This window comes from Hyperolius riggenbachi, chromosome 3 (assembly GCF_040937935.1).
Source record: "Hyperolius riggenbachi isolate aHypRig1 chromosome 3, aHypRig1.pri, whole genome shotgun sequence".
Taxonomy (NCBI): domain Eukaryota; kingdom Metazoa; phylum Chordata; class Amphibia; order Anura; family Hyperoliidae; genus Hyperolius; species Hyperolius riggenbachi.
Window position 1 is genome coordinate 133,356,415 of NC_090648.1, and position 19,278 is coordinate 133,375,692.

The following is a 19,278-nucleotide window of genomic DNA, read 5'->3' on the forward strand; positions in this document are numbered from 1 at the left end:
ATTAGTACAATCAGGGTGAACTCTAGTTACATTTATATGCATGAGAATTAGCTATGCAGCACTTGTTACCTAGGCACGTTGTTATTCTTTCATAGAAACTGTTATGTGTAGATTCATTTATTGCATGTTTATAACTAATGTAATGTGCAAAAGGGAGGTACATTATGATTGTGCCGGTGTAAAGCATCGTCAAACGTGAAAAAATGTCAAAACATCCAATAGCCTGCACAAACTGTTATTCCCAGGTGCTGGACTAAACAGACTTACCTTATATACTCGCATATAAGCCTAATTTTTCAGCACAAAAAAATGTGCTGAAAAGTTATCTCATCAGTTTATTTGTAAGTCAGTGGAAAAGGACGGATGGTGTAACAGGTATTGTTACTTTCAGAGGAGCATAAGGTTAATACACTAGTGATCCTGCTCTTGCCAGCTGTCTCCCTGCAGTGTCCGTAGCCCTCATCCCCTGCAACATGGTGTGCAGAGTGTGCTGCTCAAGACCACCTGTGTCCCCTGGCTTGTGAAGCGGAGCGTGCAAGCGGTGCAATAATCAGGGATTCTTCCTGTGTGGCAATCACTGTGTCTCATATCTATGTTGCCATCTAGTGGTGTCTTGAGACACAGCTGTATCATTCTTGGGGCACATCTGGCTATGGGGAGGGGGGCTGACTTGACCTTGGGGCACATCTGGCTGTTGTGGAGGTGGCTATACTGAGGAGGGGGCTTATACATGAGTCAATCACTTTTTCCTGTTTTCTGAGGAAAAAGTGGGTACCTCGGCTTATACACGGGTCGGCTTATATGCGAGTATATACGGTACATGGAATTATCCAAAGAAGGTCTGCACACTGTAAGCCAGGAACCCTCTATTGTTCTTTTCTATCACCACATTTACATGATCTGGCCATTCGTCAATGACCATTTCCGCACCCCGGGAGTGCCATTTATCAAGTACAGGACAGAAGAAAGTATTTTACTGGGCAATTAAACATTGTAGATTGGCCAGATCTTTGTAAATGTGGGGATCGAATAATAAATTGACAGTTCCTGGCTGATACACTAATGCAGACCTTCTTTGGGAAAAAATGAAAGAATGTCCGAGGCTAGGTAACTCAAAAAGATCCTCAGAAATGACACAACATTATTATCAGATCAGGTCATTTAGGTGTGGGAATCAGCAAGTGTCTAATATCGTATATACTTGAATAAAAGTCAAACTCGTATATAAGTCAATCCCAATATTTGACCCTTTAAGCTGGCATTTTTTAATGTCTCAAATGTCTACCCAGCAAGGTTGTGGTCAAGTCCAAACCTTCTGTAAGTATAATCAATGATAAATAAGGTTAACAGTGGGCATGTACAAGGCAAGACACTTGGAGCAAACCTGCATGATCTCCATGCATCTTCCCCACACTGTTCTGCTGTGTTAATACACAACTTTAACAGCAGCACAGTGTTGGAAACATACTTGCAGATCATAAGGGGTTAATTGTTTCAAGTATCTTGCCTCAGTTAAGGCTCGTACACAGGTCGGATTTTTGCAAACAACCCGTCGTTTGGACGTCCAAACGACAGGTCGTTTGCAAAAATCCGACGTGTGTATGTAGCTTTTTGAAAAACAATGATAAGCACCAGTGCACTTCACTGGAGGTGCCAGGGAAGATAACCCCAGTCCTGCACTTCAAAGAAACAATCAAGTAAACAAAAAGGTTCCCAGCCTGAGCTCTCAGGGCTATGTCAACTTTACCAGTCTGGCCATTTCATTGTACATTCACATGCTGGCTAGTTAAATGCAGAGTTTGTGAGGTCAGCTCCAGAGGCTGTCAGTGAATTCCCCAGTGTGGATGCAGCTAAAACTCCTAGTCACTGCTGATAGCCTCCATAAACAAATCACTGGGATACGCTGGTTTCAGCCCCCATCCAGCATGTCTGTCTCTCTCGCTGCTCTGATCCCCTCCTTCACTTCCTCATAGGTCACTAGGCAGGTCCGTCAAGTCTGTGTGCAGTGAAGGTAAGCTGCACCCACCAGGGACAGCCAGCGAGGACAGTGATCTGTGGCCAGAATTAGCTGGCGGGGGTCGGAATAGTAAAGAGGCATCAGGTACAACAGGGGATTTTGAGCAGCTCCTACCCCCGCCAGCTGTTTAGCATTATGTGCTGTAAGTAGTGTTGGGCGAACAGTGTTCGCCACTGTTCGGGTTCTGCAGAACATCACCCTGTTCGGGTGATGTTCGAGGTTGGCCGAACACCTGGTGGTGTTCGGCCAAACTGTTTGGGTTCGTCCCGAACGGCTCAATGCCTGGCCGAACAGGGCTCCTGTTCGGCCGAACAGGGCCCTGTTCGGCCGAATACGGCCCCCCTATGGGGTCACAGGCATAAGGGGGGAGCATGCCCCGATCGTGGGGGGAGGGGAGTCGGAAATTCCCCCCACCCCCTCCGCTAGCGCTCCCTCCCCCTCTCTGCCCGCTTCCCCATACAAAAGTTTAAGGAAAGTAAAAATAGTACCGGTGGTAGTGGCTGGCAGTGGCACTGTGAAGTGAGTGAGGAGGAGGAGTCCGGAGAGTGACGCGTTGAGGGAGGACGGGCAGCGGGCGGTTTAGCGGTAGTACCCTTGTGGTACTTCCGCCCTTTCTCTGACCTCACGTCCTCTGCGTGATGACGCATACGAGGGTACGCGTGACGCGTACCCTCGTATGCAGAGGACGTGAGGTCAGAGAAAGGGCGGAAGTACCACAAGGGTACTACCGCTGAACCGCCCGCTGCCCGGCCTCCCTCAACGCGTCACTCTCCGGTCACTGCCAGCCACTACCACCGGTACTATTTTACTTTCCTTAAACTTTTGTATGGGGAAGCGGGCAGAGGGGGGAGTGCTAGCGGAGGGGGTGGGGGGAATTTCCGACCCCCCCCGCGATTGGGGCATGCTCCCCCCTTATGCCTGCAACCCCATAGGGCCCCCAAAAGCGGGATGTTCGGGGAGTTCGGGGTTCGGGGTTCCCGAACCCGAACATCCAGGTGTTCGCCCAACACTAGCTGTAAGAGCTGGAGTCAGTCTATTCTGCAGCTTGCAGGGGGGAGCTGCACTGTTGTGACTAGGTGTAACAAGTCTGGAGGCAGCGGCGGCGAATGGCGTCGCCACCGCAGCTACCTCCATGCCCCTGGCTGCTCCGTCCGTCCCGGCCTTTAGCACGCCGAGGCCAGAAGTGTCATGTGCCCATAAGGTCGCTGTCTCGCGCGGGCGCGCGCACAGACAGGACCTTTATGCTAGAAGGAGGCTCGTCAGCTGACCTGCTGGTCAGCTGACGTCAGAGGAGACTCACGGCACCCCGGATTGGCTGGCTGCAGGGGGCGTGTCAGTGAGGTCTCCTCTGCTTCTTAAGCCTCCGGGCTTCAATCAGCCGGCGTCTGCTGTCATGAAAACATTAAGTATTAGCGCTCAGACCTTAGGCTAGATACCAGGTGTTGAAACCAAGGACTTCACACCTAGACTAGGATATTGTTTATATTATATTGATTACCTGTGTATTGACTCTGGCTATACTCTGACTCTGATCTCGCTTACTGATTCTGTACTTCTGCCTATCTGCCTTAAAGTTGCTGAACCTCTGCCTGATTACCGATTACTCTTCTGCCTCATGATTCTGTACTGAAACCAACCTCTCTGTTGCCGAACCTTGCCTGTCTGACCATTCTACTCACCAGTGGCCCTCACCACTGGTGAGGTGTGCTATATACCCACCAGCTCCTCTGGTACGGTATCGCTACTCTTCCTTAAAGTGACCAATAGTACCTTGCCAGCTCCACTGGTAAGGTCTAGTTAAACTATTAGGTCACAAGCTTTGCTAATTAGATTGTCACTTAAACTGATAGTACCTTACCAGCTCCTCTGGTAAGGTTTTGCCAAACTATACAGTTGCCGTGACTGATGGTACCTTACCTTCTCCTCTGGTGAGGTCTGACCTATTTATATGGTTTCTGTAACTGGTAGTACCTTGCCAGCTCCACTGGTAAGGTCTAGTTAAACTATTAGGTCACGAGCTCTGCTAATTAGATTGTCACTTAAACTGATAGTACCTTACCAGCTCCTCTGGTAATGTTTTGCCAAACTATACAGTTGCCGTGACTGATGGTACCTTACCTGCTCCTCTGGTGAGGTCTGACCTATTTATATGGTTTCTGTAACTGGTAGTACCTTGCCAGCTCCACTGGTAAGGTCTAGTTAAACTATTAGGTCACGAGCTCTGCTAATTAGATTGTCACTTAAACTGATAGTACCTTACCAGCTCCTCTGGTAAGGTTTTGCCAAACTATACAGTTGCCGTGACTGATGGTACCTTACCTGCTCCTCTGGTGAGGTCTGACCTATTTATATGGTTTCTGTAACTGGTAGTACCTTGTCAGTTTTACTGGTCTAGCCAAACTTACAGTTACCGTATCTGTTAGTACGTTCCCAGAACCCCCAAAGGTCTGGTTGTATTTAGCAGTGCCTTGTAGCTAGTGCCAGCCAGCACCTCTGAAGGGGCATGGCCTTTATTAGTTTCAGCTAGTGCCAGCCAGCACCTCTGAAGGGGCCTAGCCTTATTGGTTTCTGAGGCTCATCAGCTCCACTGATGAGCACTCGTTAATTATTCATTATTCTCACCAGCTCCACTGGGGAGGCGTTGCTTAGTGACTGATAATACCTTCCCAGCTCCACTGGAAGGTTTAGCCTATACTATCCGAGTCACTTGTATTACCTTTCCAGCTCCACTGGAGAGGCCTAGCGTAGCTTCTCTTGCTACCTGGTTAAAACTAGTTCCTTGCCAGCTCCTCTGGTAAGGACTAATCAGTGTTCGCTAACCTGCAGTACAGTCTTAATCACCCGCTCCTCAGGTGATCATTATTTGAAGTACTGTTTGTATCACCTGCTCCTCAGGTGTCCTCTAGGCTGCAGCACCGTCTTAATCACCTGCTCCTCAGGTGATCACTAGGCTGAAGTACAGTCTGAATCATACGCTCCTCGGGAGATCCTATCTCCTCAGTATCAGTTTCCCCAGCTTGCTGGGGCTTGTACGCTATTATACAGTCAGTGTACTGATTGTACCTCACCAGCCCCTCTGGTGAGGTCTCGCAAAACTACTTAAGTTATGGTTGCACCAAGCACTACACACTCAGCTCTTTGCTGCTATACTAGTATTATTGGTGATTCTGCAGATCACACATAATCAGGTATAGCGTCTGTATCTTTGGTGATTCTGCAGATCTTGCGGCACCCAACCGGCACCCAACCGTTACACTAGGCATCTAACTAAAGCAGGGGGACACAATCAGACAGAATGGAGCAAATGGAGAGTAGAGGGGACACTTGATACTAAGCTACTAGTCAGAACTTTAGGTCTGATGTGAGTATAAGTCCCCCCCCCCCCCCACACACACACACACACACACCCTTCACAAAAGTAGATCGGACCTAAATTTCTCGACTTATAGTAGAGTATATACGGTATACGCCAATGCAAACTATTGGTAGTCCGGCATCCAGGCGGTAATGCGGTACTGTAGCCAATTGGATACTATGTGGAGAGGTCATAGGGCAGCCAATCGTCTATTTTGTAGATGATTGTCTAAAATTCATAGTCATTTCAGAGGTTAGTGTTGTTAGGCACTTGGGAGGGGGGTGAAAGTTAGTGTTAGGCACTAGGAGAGGAGGGTTCGTGAGAGAATGGACACCGTGTAAGTGCTTCATAAAATATTGGTAATTTAAATGACCAATATTTTTACTACTGGCACCACCAAGCGCCCAACTGGCATGGCTGCATCACTGAAACACGGACTCCATTATTACACCAATGCTCATATAGGGCAGATTTGCAATGAAGCTTTTGTCGGGATTTACCATGAAATTAATTTATCAGGTTATGAAAGTCAAGCAAAGTTGAGGAAGGTATGTAAAGTAAAGCTAAGTATCACTAAAGATTTTCCTCAGCGAAATGATTGTTTCTGATTACTTCAGATGGGTATCGAAAGTGTATACATATGTCCCTCGATGTCCTTCATTTGTCCAGCTGTAAATGCTGTCCCATTAATCATCTTTTTACCAATTTTAGGCAGTTCATCAGCTGAAAATATAATTGGGTAAACTGAAAAACATTTGTTGAGCAGGTGGGGGTTCAATGGCTACATAGGGGATTTCATAGGAAATCTAATTGAGATTAAATTATATAATTGAATTGCTCACCACACCGAATTGATTTCTAATTGGACAGGGGCGGCTCTGGCCCTAGATAAACAGCAATATAAAATTATGCACTAGCTAAGTCATAAAAGTTCAAATATACTGTAAGTACTGATACGCAGTAGACAAGCACTATGCACCTAGGAAAACAACAATTAGGCAACAGCATGTCACCCAAATTCCTCAAGAGGGCAAACACTTCTGTAGCAGACAGACCCCAGTAACAGACATCGCCCTGCAGCAGACTCTAGTGACATATAGCACTCTACAATAGACCCACTGTAACAGAAAGACCCCATGGCAGTGAAGCAGGTGGTTTCGGGGGCACGGCACTCAGCGACATACACCAGAACTAGGCGCTGCCCTAGAACTAATGCTGTATTGCATAGAGCATATAAGGGTAATCTGGGATTCCGGTGATGAAGCTGAAAGACAGCTCATCCTGCATCTGCTGAAGGTCTGGGTGGCTAATGCTATTCCCACCCTACAATTCCACATTCACATACTCAGTGATTGGACAATGGGAGAACTCAGGAAGAAACCTATTCTAAATTTGTCACAGGAGCCAACACAACAGGAGGATTTCTGGATTTTCAATCTTGTACTTCATGTGCCCTCCTTTTTTTCTTTATGCACATGCAATCATTCCCATGCAGGGCAGGGAAAGAACAAACAGATGTTCTGTATACATTAGGGTGATTTCAGGCTCCTAAACAATTCTTATATGTAATATGTAACTCTTACATTTCAAGACTCGGAGGTAACATTCTCACTAGAAAATGCTGTTCTAGCAATGTCAATTGCTTTAATTTGAATGGTAAAATAGACATTGCTCATATTTAAGCTCTTAAAAAGGCGGACCTTTCACTAAAAGCGTTTTCAAATCTCACATGAGCACTGCGCAAATCATTAGCAAGGTAACCTTGACTTGTATTGTTTATGGATGTCTCTGACTAAACGACAACAGCACAGTGGAATGCAACTGTTAGTTGACACGATGTTGTATTTTATCTCAGCAAAAGAAGCTTTTAATGCAGTCAGCAGTCACCGATCAGATTCTGGCTGCGAGCACATCAAGTCCTGAGAGGGATTTGTATTACAGAAAAATTGTATGTAATTGTATGGACTCTACTCTCTGTGGGATTCCCAGGAGTTAATACTTTAAAATCTCAAAGAGCAATGACAACACTGGACACAGAAATATCTTCATGACATAATTCCGTGAGGGGGAGGAGGTCAAGCCGAAGTCAGAGTCATGCTGCTAATAATGGATCCGTTTAAGACTGAAAATAGTCGTGTGCAAATCAGAAGGGTTGTCACAAAATAGGTTTTACTATTCCCTGAGGAGACATGTTAATGTTTAATGGTCCCTGTTATGAACATTGGGCTGTGCTTAATGATTACAGCCATTTTACATTATGCTTCATTTTATAGGTTTAAAGGTGTCTTTTGAAGGTTTTCATTTTCAGCACAATCCCTCTAGTGGTGGTCAAACGCTGAATGGCAAGGGTCACCTCACTTTGACCTCCGTCAATAAGCTCTTCACGCCTTCCTTCAATCGGTTTACAAGGCCAAAGCCATGGTAGAGGGCCAATTAGCTCCAAGCCCTCCAGCCTCCACTGATCTGCTTTCTTACACATGCAGGACAGCTGAGCACTGTGGAAGGAAATGGAAGGATGTTTTACGTTGCATGTTGCATGTCTTGTTCTCTACTTAACCTCTTTTTTTTTACCTTCCTGTAGAGTAAAACTACTGTAATTTTTTGAGATTGAATGTGATGGATCTGAATATGTTTTTTTTTCTTAACCTATGTAATTGTGCTCTAGGGATGGTAAATGAGCTGGAAGCACTTATGAACTGATGCAAAGGCTATGCTCAATATATGCAAATGTACAGGTATGCAGTTTACAGATGGACCAATGAAATTTAGTAGCTGCAGTTTTTGATTGGTCCATATCCAAGCTGTGTCAGTTTGCACAAAATTGGCATTTTATTGCAACACCTCCGAATTATTTGCATTTTTATGACCGCACCTACTGTAAATGTATTCTCAGCGTGTAATTTAAAGGGCACCTAAAGGCCCCCAAAAAAGAAGCCTCTGGAAAGTCCATTGGTTAGTTCAGAGACCTCCCTGCCCTCCTTGGCCCCACTGATCCAGCGCTGGGTTCCTCCGATTATATTTGACTAGGGTTTGTCAAATATATTGCATGGCTATGCTCCTGTCCTAGTACAAGCACAAGTTTTGGCCGCGCTTGCGTAGTAGTAGCATCGGTGAGGTGGATGAGGATCAGAAAAGCCTCAGCATCATCCAGAGGCTCCCTTATACTAAGGAATCTATTTTTTTAAGTCATAGGTTTGCTTTAAACCTGTCATGATAAATATGTGAGCTGCTTCAACTGCTATTGTAGCTTTTTTTGAACTTGTAACTCTTATTGGGGTTATGGATATCCCAAGGCTTAGTAAGCTAGGACTTATTTCTGATATGCTTCTGTAGCCTCTGTTTTAAGAGGAACTCCAGTGAAAATAATGTAGTAAAAAAAGTGCTTCATTTTTTACCATAATTATGTATAAATGATTTAGTCAGTGTTTGCTCATTGTAAACTCTTTCCTCTCCCAGATTCACATTCTGACATGTACTACATGGTGACATTGTTACTGTGGGCAGGTTATGTAGCTCTTTCTAGCTGTTCTGGCTGTTACAGACAGCTGTAAACAGCTATTTCCTGTCTGTGAACATTGTTACATTGTGGCAGTTTGCCCAGAGTATCGCGGTATTCAGAGCTTCTTGTGGGAGGAGTTTCAGCACAAAATCAGTCATACAGCGCCCTCTGATGGTCGGTTTGTGAAAATCATTCTATTTCTCATGTAAAAGGGGGCATCAGCTACTGATTGGGATAAAGTTCAATTCTAGGTTGGAGTTTCTCTTTAAAAGCTCTGTCCCAGCTGGTTGCAGCTAAGGCTTTTGTGCAGAATACTCCTGCATGAGGGAGACTGAGGAGGTGTGCAGCCGGGACACAACATGTGCCTTAAGGTGGCCACACACGATACAATTTTTATCGATCTGGAATGCCAGATATTTTTCTTCAATCTTTCTAAAGATTGTATGGTGTGTGTTAGATTGTCAGTTTATTAATATACACACCCTAGCAATTTTCTCAGAGTTTCCAATCATTTTTATCATAATTGGGGAAAAATTGAACATAGGTGTGTGGTACATTGGTCATATTTTTGAAATGTTACAATCAGTCAGAAAAATTGATTGCAATTCTTAAATTGAATAGATATTCAAAAAATGGTATGGTGTGTGGCCACCTTAAGTGTTCTAAAGTGGGGGCCACAGCAGCACAATGGAGGAAAGACATATAGGGGCATATAGATTATGTGTGTACATGGGGGGGGGGGATAAGGGAGCAACACCAGGAGGGGCTAATTATTTTTTTTCCGGATCAGTTCAGGTGTGCTTTAAATCAGCAGATGGCACTACATGGGTTCCTGCGACACCATTAACTGTCATTTTGATCATATTCATTGCACTGAATTGTGCAGTATACAGAAAAACAAGCACAGTAGTTTATGCTTCTCAATGCATCACTAGAATTCCCTTCCACTGGAAGGGCATTCCAGTGGGATGGAGTGGCTAAGGAAAAGTCTTGAATATGTAAATGTGGGGAGGTGATTCTGGAGAAGGACAGATGAAGATTGTGTGCATAATGTAAGAAGTGGTTGGAGTGGTATCTGTAAAGTATTGAGAAGTGGGATAATTACATAGGTACTAGTTGGGCTAAAAAAAAAGACATTCATCCATTGAGTTCAACCAGAAAGTATGATGCTAAGCTAACACTAACACTAGTCTTACATATGCTAGTTGATCCAGAGGAAGGCAAAAAAAAAGAAAAAAACCTTACAAGGTTCGGACTAAATAGCCCTAGAAGGGAAATAAAAACAATAGAGCTTTGTAGGTTGTAGGCATCCATCCTGCGTGAGTTGCCGTTGTCTCCTGATTGTATGCAATCATTAAGTTTTATAATGTAGTCTGTTTTCTGCCAGCATTCATTATGGGGGCAATCCTGATTGGCTGCAATGGAATTTCATATTGAAGCCCACTAGGACTAGGAGGTGGGGCTAGGCTGACCGTTTTTGGTCAGTTCCCCATCAGGTCTGATCATTTGCATACAATGTTTGCGATTGGTTAGCTCATGCTTGATACTCACTATATAAGAGGGTTTGCTGCATTGTGTGTCTGGCTGTGTGGCGTGAACAAGGACTAAAGAAGTCCAAAACAGCCGGCTGTAGCCACTATCGCAGCTTTTTAATGTAACCTGTTAACCTTTTATGTTTACACTGATAAAGCAGATTTTAAAAGAGCTATGCTGGATTGAAGTGGATGGTGCAACACAGAGTACAGATTACAGAGTAGAAAAGTAATGTAACTTAAGTTTACAACCATATTTGGAAATCCATAGCTGTCTGCAAAGTGAAACAAAAAGTACGGTAACTCATTATGACATTAAACTGCAAACACAGCACTTTTTTTTTTGCAGCACTTTTACGGGTTTATAGCAAACTGTTGACAAAAGTGGAAATTCACTTAGCACCACCAGGATTATGTTAGTCTTTAACTTTTGTATAGAAGTGGGGAGGATAGTATTTAGGCCGGCGAGATGGTGGCTGTGTTGAAGTTTGGGTATGATTAGTTTTTATCAACACGAAAACAAAGTCAGGTTTAGGGGGAACAAATCTTGAATTTTCTGCTAATGCTGACAATTCAGCTCCAGCAAAATAAACTGACAGCTCAGGCAAAGTACACAGTGCCAAGCTGTCGGAGTCTAAATTGCCAGTCAAAACTTTATATGGATGCACTTCAGGGAGTGTGACTGGCTTCAGTAAACGCCAAAGACTGTTGTCAGCTCTGCAAAAAATGACCACTAAGGATTGAGGCAAAGTTTCCTGTAAAATATGTAGCTATGCTAGACAAAACTTGAAATTCAAGAAACAGTATACTTGACTGTTTTATACTGCATTTTGCATTTTGCTTTCACAGCCAGATTTATGTAACTCCTTTTAACCACTTCACCACTGAGGGTTTTTTCCCCTGATGGGCCAGAACAATTTTCACCTTTTAGCGCTCCTCCCTTTCATTCACCAATAATTGTATCACTACTTATCACAACAAAATTATCTTTATCTTGTTTTTTCTTTATCATAAATTAGGCTTTCTTTGGGCAGTACAGTATGCTAGAATAGTTGTATCTAAATGCATTTTAATGGGAGTATTAAGAAAAAAATTGAAAACAAAAATTATTGCTCAGTTTTCGGCCATTATATTTTTAAAATAAAACCTGGTACTGTGGATAAAACCCACACATTTTAGTTGCCCATTAGTCCCAGTTATTACAATGTTTAAATTATGGAAATAAAGGTGTTTTCTACAGGTTTGCGCCGGTCACTAAATACAAGCCCTCATTTACAAAAATAACACTGTTAAACCCTAATGACATACATATTAGAAAAATGTAGTGTCCTTAAAGGAGTTATCCGGGCAATTTTAATAAAATAAACGCTACTTATCGGGGGCTTCCTCCAGCCCCAAGCTCCCAGGACCTCTCTCGCTGCATCTCTGCTCTCAGCCGTTCGCCGTAGCTCCGACCCGGTCCCCAGCAATGACGTCAGAGCGACCTGGAGGTCGCTCTGTACTGCGCCTGCGCAATCGGCGCTGTCAATCACCGCCATGTGGGCCGGAGTGGACTGCGCAGGTGCAGAACTACTGCGCCTGCGCAGTCCGCTCCGGCCCACATGGCGGTGATTGACAGCGCCGATCGCGCAGGCGCAGTACAGAGCGACCTCCAGGTCGCTCTGACGTCATTGCTGGGGACCGAGTTGGAGCTCCGGTGAACGGCTGAGAGCAGAGATGTGGTGAGGGAGGTCCTGGGAGCTTGGGGCTGGAGGAAGCCCCCGGTAAGTAGCGTTTATTTTATTAAAATTGCCTGGATAACTCCTTTAAGGTAACAATTTATGATTTTTTTTAAATGTCTTTTTTTAATATACAAATGTTTTTTGGTGGTAACTATGGGACAGTTGAGGAGGTAATGAGGACAGACTGTATTTTTATTTAATATAATGTACATAGGGTGTATTTTTACTATCTAGCCACTAGATGCCCCCCCACCCCCAGTTTATAATAATCATGTGTTTGTGCTTTCACTTTCATTTTATCAATGACTACAGCATCTGCAGGGCATAGATATACCACCTCGGACATGGTAAATGGTTAATTTACAGCAGGAGAGTGGCATTATATGAGCAGTAAAGAGAATCAGAGGTTTACATGTAGTACAGAAAAGACGACAAGGAAGGTGCCACAGAGAGTGAAAAGGATTATATGTCCTATGGAGTGGAGAGAGAAATAAGGAATCCTGCTGTATCTGGTTGAGAGAACAAAAACAAAGAACACAGGTACACCAGGAGCCTAATGTTGTGTAGTATATTAATAGTAAGTTACCATGATGTGTGTGTATCAGTAGAAATATACTCACAAGACTTAGTTGTTATAGTAAGTGACCGCTCAGAGTCGCATGCGAGGAAGTACTGTTCCCACTCGGCCTTGGAATCAGTGGCAATAGAAAATCCAAAAATAAAATCTTATAATGAAAACAAAGAATTTAAACCCTCCAACACTAGTGAAAACATATTCAACAAAAATTGCTGGAGGTGCCCGAGTAAGTATAAAACTATTAAAAACGTTTAAAAGGGAGGTAGCTTACCTTCACTAAAAATGACATATCAATATTTTAGATGGTATTTCAACTATTGCACAAAAGGACAGACTACGCCTTTCACGGCTCAGAAGCCACTTCTTCAGGTCAATAAAGTGCTGAATCCGCAGTGTCATGCAGCTTCTGAGCCAAGAAATGCGTAGTCTGTACTTTTGTGCATCAGTTGAAATAAAGTATGAAAAACACACCTGTCATTTCTCACAAAGGTAAGCCAACACATACCTTCTTTTTAAATTATTTTTACTTATTTGGGCACTTACAATAATCTTTGTCGCACATGACTCAGCTGACCATGGGAAATCGGTCTACATGTGCTAAATGTAAAATATTTATAGAGAGGGGGCAAAAGCATATAAAAAAAATCTATATATAAGTTCAAAGGACACAGTCTTCCATCTACACATCTCTGAGATTACTTTATAGAAGCTGAGTGAACATGATGTGTCATCTTGCTGACTGGTCATACACCTGGGGCAGTGCTGGGATCACACATCTGTCCAACACATTGTATGAAAGGGATCCTATCTACCAGATTTTGTATGGCCCTCTTTAAGGTAATCTTTAAGTAAAATAAACTGATGAGATAAATACATGTATCTGTCCTCCTAAGTCTAAAAACGACTTTTAGATATTTCACAGTTTTATGTTATGTTAAAAACTTAAAAAGGTAGATTTATTGTTTTGTCTCAGCTCAATGAAACAATCTGTTCCTTATCTCTGAGTGGTAAAATATATGAACTGTTGACCTTTTTATCTGTCCTCTACTCTCAAAAGCTCAGTTCTCTGCCAGGAAAGCTGTCATTCCTTATTAGTGAAGGAGGCTTTAACGTTCCCATTAAAGATACAATTATTTCACCAAATGCGATCTTTCAATGCGATTTTTAGGATCAAATTGTATAGAAAATTAGCAGTTTATGAAGGCAATCGATATGGAACGATTCTTTTGTCTTCCAATTAGTATTACTATTCTAACTGGGTCCTGGTTGGAGAAAGTCATTTACATAGCTGAATTTTATGCCACCTGGACATGATCCTCACGTCCAGGCAGCTGCTGCAGTGATGATGCGCGCATCTGTGCGCTCCCACTGGCGATCGTGGGCTCGCCCTCGCGCCCCTGTGCCGCCCCCGGTAGCCCAGCGATCAATGAATGGGAACATGTTTCCCGTTCATCGATCCATGTCCCCGGCAGAAAAACCGACGGCCTCTTATCAGAGGCCGCGGTCTTTCTGAAAAAAAAGTTTCCTGTCCTCTTCTCACTTATGGCCAAATAGTAAAACTACATCTACATACGTTTTTCAATACATAAAACACATTTTATTACATTTAAAATTAACTGTTAATTTCCCACACCAAAAATTACCCCAAAAAATGTTTAATGGAAAAAAAATACAATAAAAAAAAAAACATAAATAGCTACCTAAGGGTCTGAACTTTTAAAATATGCATGTGAAGAAGGTATTACGAAATTGTTTTAAATTATAAGCTTGTAAATAGTGATGTATGCAAAACTGAAAAAATGCACCTTTATTTCCAAATAAAATATTGGTGCCATACATTGTGATTGGGACAAAATGTAAATGGTTTAATAACCGAGACAAATGGGAAAATAAAATACATAGGTTTTAACTGTTAATTTCCCACACCAAAAATTACCCCAAAAAATGTTTAATGGAAAAAAAATACAATAAAAAAAAAACATAAATAGCTACCTAAGGGTCTGAACTTTTAAAATATGCATGTGAAGAAGGTATTACGAAATTGTTTTAACCTGCTGGGCGGTCTGGACGAGCTCAGCTCGTCCAGTACCGCCGGAGCCTGCCGCTCAGGCCCTGCTGGGCCGATTTGGCTCAAATAAAAAGCAGCACACGCAGCCGGCACTTTGCCAGCCGCGTGTGCTGCCTGATCGCCGCCGCTCTGCGGCGATCCGCCGCGAGCAGCGGCGAAAGAGGGTCCCCCCAGCCGCCTGAGCCCAGCGTAGCCGGAACAAAAAGTTCCGGCCAGCGCTAAGGGCTGGATCGGAGGCGGCTGACGTCAGGACGTCGGCTGACGTCGATGACGTCACTCCGCTCATCGCTATGGCGACGATGTAAGCAAAACAAGGAAGGCTGCTCATTGCGGCCTTCCTTGTTTATTCTGGGCGCCGGAGGCGATCGGAAGAACGCCTCCGGAGCGCCCTCTAGTGGGCTTTCATGCAGCCAACTTTCAGTTGGCTGCATGAAATAGTTTTTTTTTTATTAAAAAAAAAACCCTCCCGCAGCCTCCCTGGCGATCTTAATAGAACGCCAGGCAGGTTAAATTATAAGCTTGTAAATAGTGATGTATGCAAAACTGAAAAAATGCACCTTTATTTCCAAATAAAATATTGGTGCCATACATTGTGATAGGGACAAAATGTAAATGGTTTAATAACCGAGACAAATGGGAAAATAAAATACATAGGTTTTAATTATGGTAACGTATTATTTTAAAGCTATAATGGCCGAAAACTGAGAAATAATGATTTTTTTTCTTAATATTCCTGTGAAAATGCATTTAGAAAAAAATAATTCTTAGCAAAATGTACCACCCAAAGAAAACCTAATTAGTAGCAGATAAAAACAAGACATAGATCAATTCATTGTGATAAGTAGTGATAAAGTTATTAGCGAATGAATGGGAGGTGAAAATTGCTCTGTTGCATAAGGTGCCTGCGGGCTGAAATGGTTAAAGTGGACCTGAACTCTTCTTGCACAGGACAGAAAGAAAACAGAGAGAATGCAAACAGTATGCATTCAGAGAGTTTAGCCTGTCTAATTCCCCCTCATTTGTATATAATCACTAGTTGTAATTTGATCAGAGACAGATAAGCTCATCTGAAAGCACTGGATGTTAACAATATGTCTGCTTCCTTGAAAGCAGGAAGTAGAAACAGTGCATATTTATTTTAGGATTTGTATCAGCTGTAACAAAGAAATATTTTTCTGTAAAGGTGATTATGCTTTTGATTAGAGAACTGCTCTAATCTTTCAGGCAGGAGAACAGAGGCGCCAAAAGGATAAAAGGAAGCTAAATGAGCTTAAAAACCAAATTCTTGGTAAATAGAGGAGGTAGTGGTGGACTTACCTCCTCCAAGTAGACACACAACGACTGTAGTAAACACAGTCAATATATTTTAATTATGAACTCAAAATTTGCAACGCGTTTCGCAGGTTTGATCCCGCTTCATCAGGCAATAACAACGGAGCAATAGCATATGTGGTCAGTAGAAGAGCAAGGCACAGAGGTTCCAGCAATCCCTGGAAGCTGAATTATTTCATTCCCCCACTATCCATGGTGGCCTGGAGGGGGAATAGTAATTAAAACGGCCCGGACTTGTGCAGAAGCAGGATCAGCCATATACCGCTGTATCCTGCGCCCAAGTCTACCGGCGCCAATTTCAAATGTACTCTTAGGGAAAGCCATCAGGTTTATTTAAGACTCCCGATCTGGTAATTTACACTTAGCTCACATTTTCCAGATCCATCTTAACCTCATAAATCAGAAATAGACTTTTGTTTTATTCTACTGTATATTTTGATGATAATCAGTATAAACATATAAAAACACTCAAGCTCATTATAAAATGTATCCTGATTCTTGATTCTGATTGGCTAGATTTAGGAATAGGCTAGAATTTCATAGGCTAAATGAATACTCAAGCAAATGAATCCCTCAAAATGATTAATCAGAAGATGTGTGCTCTTTACAAGTCAGCCGAATCATCTCTCATAGTATGTAGCTGTAAACAAGAGCATATTGTTATGTTTCCGCACATACTGATTACAAGCAGTCCTGCAGTTGTGCTGATACGGGGCATTTACTAGTCTAGCTACATTTTACAGAGAAGTGAATATTAGCATCAGAATAGGAACATTCATTTCTAGCTTCAGGGAGCTGCCTGGTTAATATTTAATAAGCCTTACTTATTTTGTTGTATGGGAGCGGTCTCATTAATGTGCAGCGGAACACCACAAATACATTTTTAATATGATACCATTTTCATGGTCAACCAAAAAAAAAAAAAAAAAAGTTCAACAGGAAGTTAATGAAACATAGAGGTCTGTGTGCTTTTAATAGTGGGTGCTGCCGTTCTTAGCACTCAGCCTTTGTTTAACCAAGGTAAATGCAAAATCATTAAAATCACAGACAACGGTCATGGATACAGTATTTACAGTTAAACATAGTATGCCTGGTCTTACATTGCCTCATACATTATATACAGGGAAGTAACAGGGGGTGGGGGGACCTGGAGCCTGAGCTGGGGGGGGTGTTAGGAATGGGGTGGTTCTGTATATGCTATACATTACCTGCTCCCCGCGGCGATACAAGTCATCTTCTCTATGGCCTCAATTCATTAACCTTAACTCCTGTCTTTAATAACTCTTCTGAGCTATTTTACAGTTATCACCATGGTGATATAATTGTGATAACTGTAAAACAGCTCAGAAGAGTTATTAAAGACAGGAGTAAGCTTAGTGAATTGAGGCCATATCTCTTAGTTTACAGATGCTGTGCAGCCAGACAATCACCATTTGGCTTGCTGATGGCGGCCCACGCGCACCCCTGCTAACACCTAATTGTATTACTATGGGAATATCTCCTTATAGTTTAGAGTAGTGTTTCTCAACATTTTATTGGTAAGTACCCCTTTTAAAACCTTGCACTCACCAAGTATCCCTTGACTAATGTATATTTAATCATAGTATATGATAATTGGTTGTAAACAATTTCCAAGCATTTACTATTGCTTTTAATTAGCTAAAATACTAATTTGGTGCTGTTTAAATAAGATTGATCATTTTCTAAAACTCTAAATTTGTTATTCTTGGTTAAGTATATAAAGTCCGAGTACCCCCTGGAACCATCAGAGGTACCCCCTGGGGTACATGTACCGCACGTTGAGAACCCAGGCTTTAGAGGAATGTAATTGGTTCAACCCTTGCAAAATCTGGTTCTACAAATTTGGGTGCACATTGTTGTGCCTTTAACGGTGCTGATAGGCTTCCCTGCAGAGCATTTTAATAGGAAGGTGCTGCTTGGAAATGAGCTCTTGCCAACCTGTTTGTTTTTTTAAATGTTTTTCGGGGGTGGTTTTGTGGGGAATCTCGTTAGTGGTGGGGGCAGTAGTGGGTAGTCCACCGAGTTGTGATAGCATCTGGGGAGCTGCCTACCCTGCTTCTACCCTCCATTGCGGTGCAGCTTTGTATGCGGTGCAGCTTGTAGATGGCGGTTCCAGGTGATGTGCGCCTGCCTGTTTTGCCCACCCCTGTTTGTAAGTCTTGATGCAGTAGCTAATACTATACAATATTATTATAATGCACTTTTTTATAAGGCTGTGTTAAGCAGGGTTAAGTATGCAAATTCAAGATTGAGGTAAATGAGGTCATGAAATATTATATAAAAGCAGTAATGTCATATCACTGTGTCGCAGATTTGAATAAAAGCTTAAAAGAAGGGTCCCTGGGCCCCCCTCCCCCCTATAGTGTTTACTTAATACAATGATTTATGGTTTCACTTATTTTTCTCCGACAGATGTAGAAGAGTCATACTTTTTCACCATCTGCTAGCTAGCAAGTTAAACCTTTATTAAATTTTTATAACATTGTTAATATACATCACTGCAAAATTAATTATCTTAATGAAAAATGCAACCGTGAGCTTAGGGATCTGAATCAGAAGTTGGCTTGAAGGTATCACTTTCTAAATTGTAGGTGCCAAGGGGCCATGTTCACAAAAGTTTGGTAAAGTTGCCATGTGTAGAAGCTCATGGAAAAAAATGTTCTCCTTTTTTATAATACATTTTTATTATTTGTCCAAAATACCATATAACAATACAATGTGCAAACAGCATTATCCACCCTAAACGTTCAAGATGGACCTCCCCAACCCTCCCAATTTCTTAACATTAATAGATAAATACAAAAATACTTCATTTGAGGTAAGCCACCTCATCTTTTTCTTTTTAACTGGTGTTAACTTAGTTTTACCATACCCTGGTCATCTCTTTCACCTTGTGCACTTAACTCCATGCATCCCAAAGCATATTTCACTAAGTTGCTGCCAACTAGAGGCTTCACCGCACCTCCCACATCTACCCAAGGATCCCTCGTTAAATGTCATTGTTTTGGTTGGAGACATATGGGCTCTGTGAAGAAACTTAAGGACTATCAGCCTATTCTTTGTGGCTATATTATATTCAAATAATTTGTATTGGGTTTTTTTCAATAAAGAAAATTAACAATGGTCGTTTTATGCATGAAATGATCATATACATTT

At 42.4% G+C, this 19,278-nt stretch overlaps 1 long non-coding RNA gene across 2 annotated transcripts in view; it reads right to left on the minus strand.

The window, feature by feature from the left end:
- LOC137561156 (uncharacterized) overlaps positions 1–17,386 on the minus strand; it is a 117,731-nt gene extending 100,345 nt beyond the window's left edge. For both annotated transcript variants that reach the window (XR_011029891.1, XR_011029892.1), the window contains exon 1: positions 17,310–17,386. This is a non-coding gene — a long non-coding RNA (uncharacterized lncRNA). The remainder of the gene's footprint in view (positions 1–17,309) is intronic.
- Between the last annotated feature and the right edge of the window lie 1,892 nt (positions 17,387–19,278).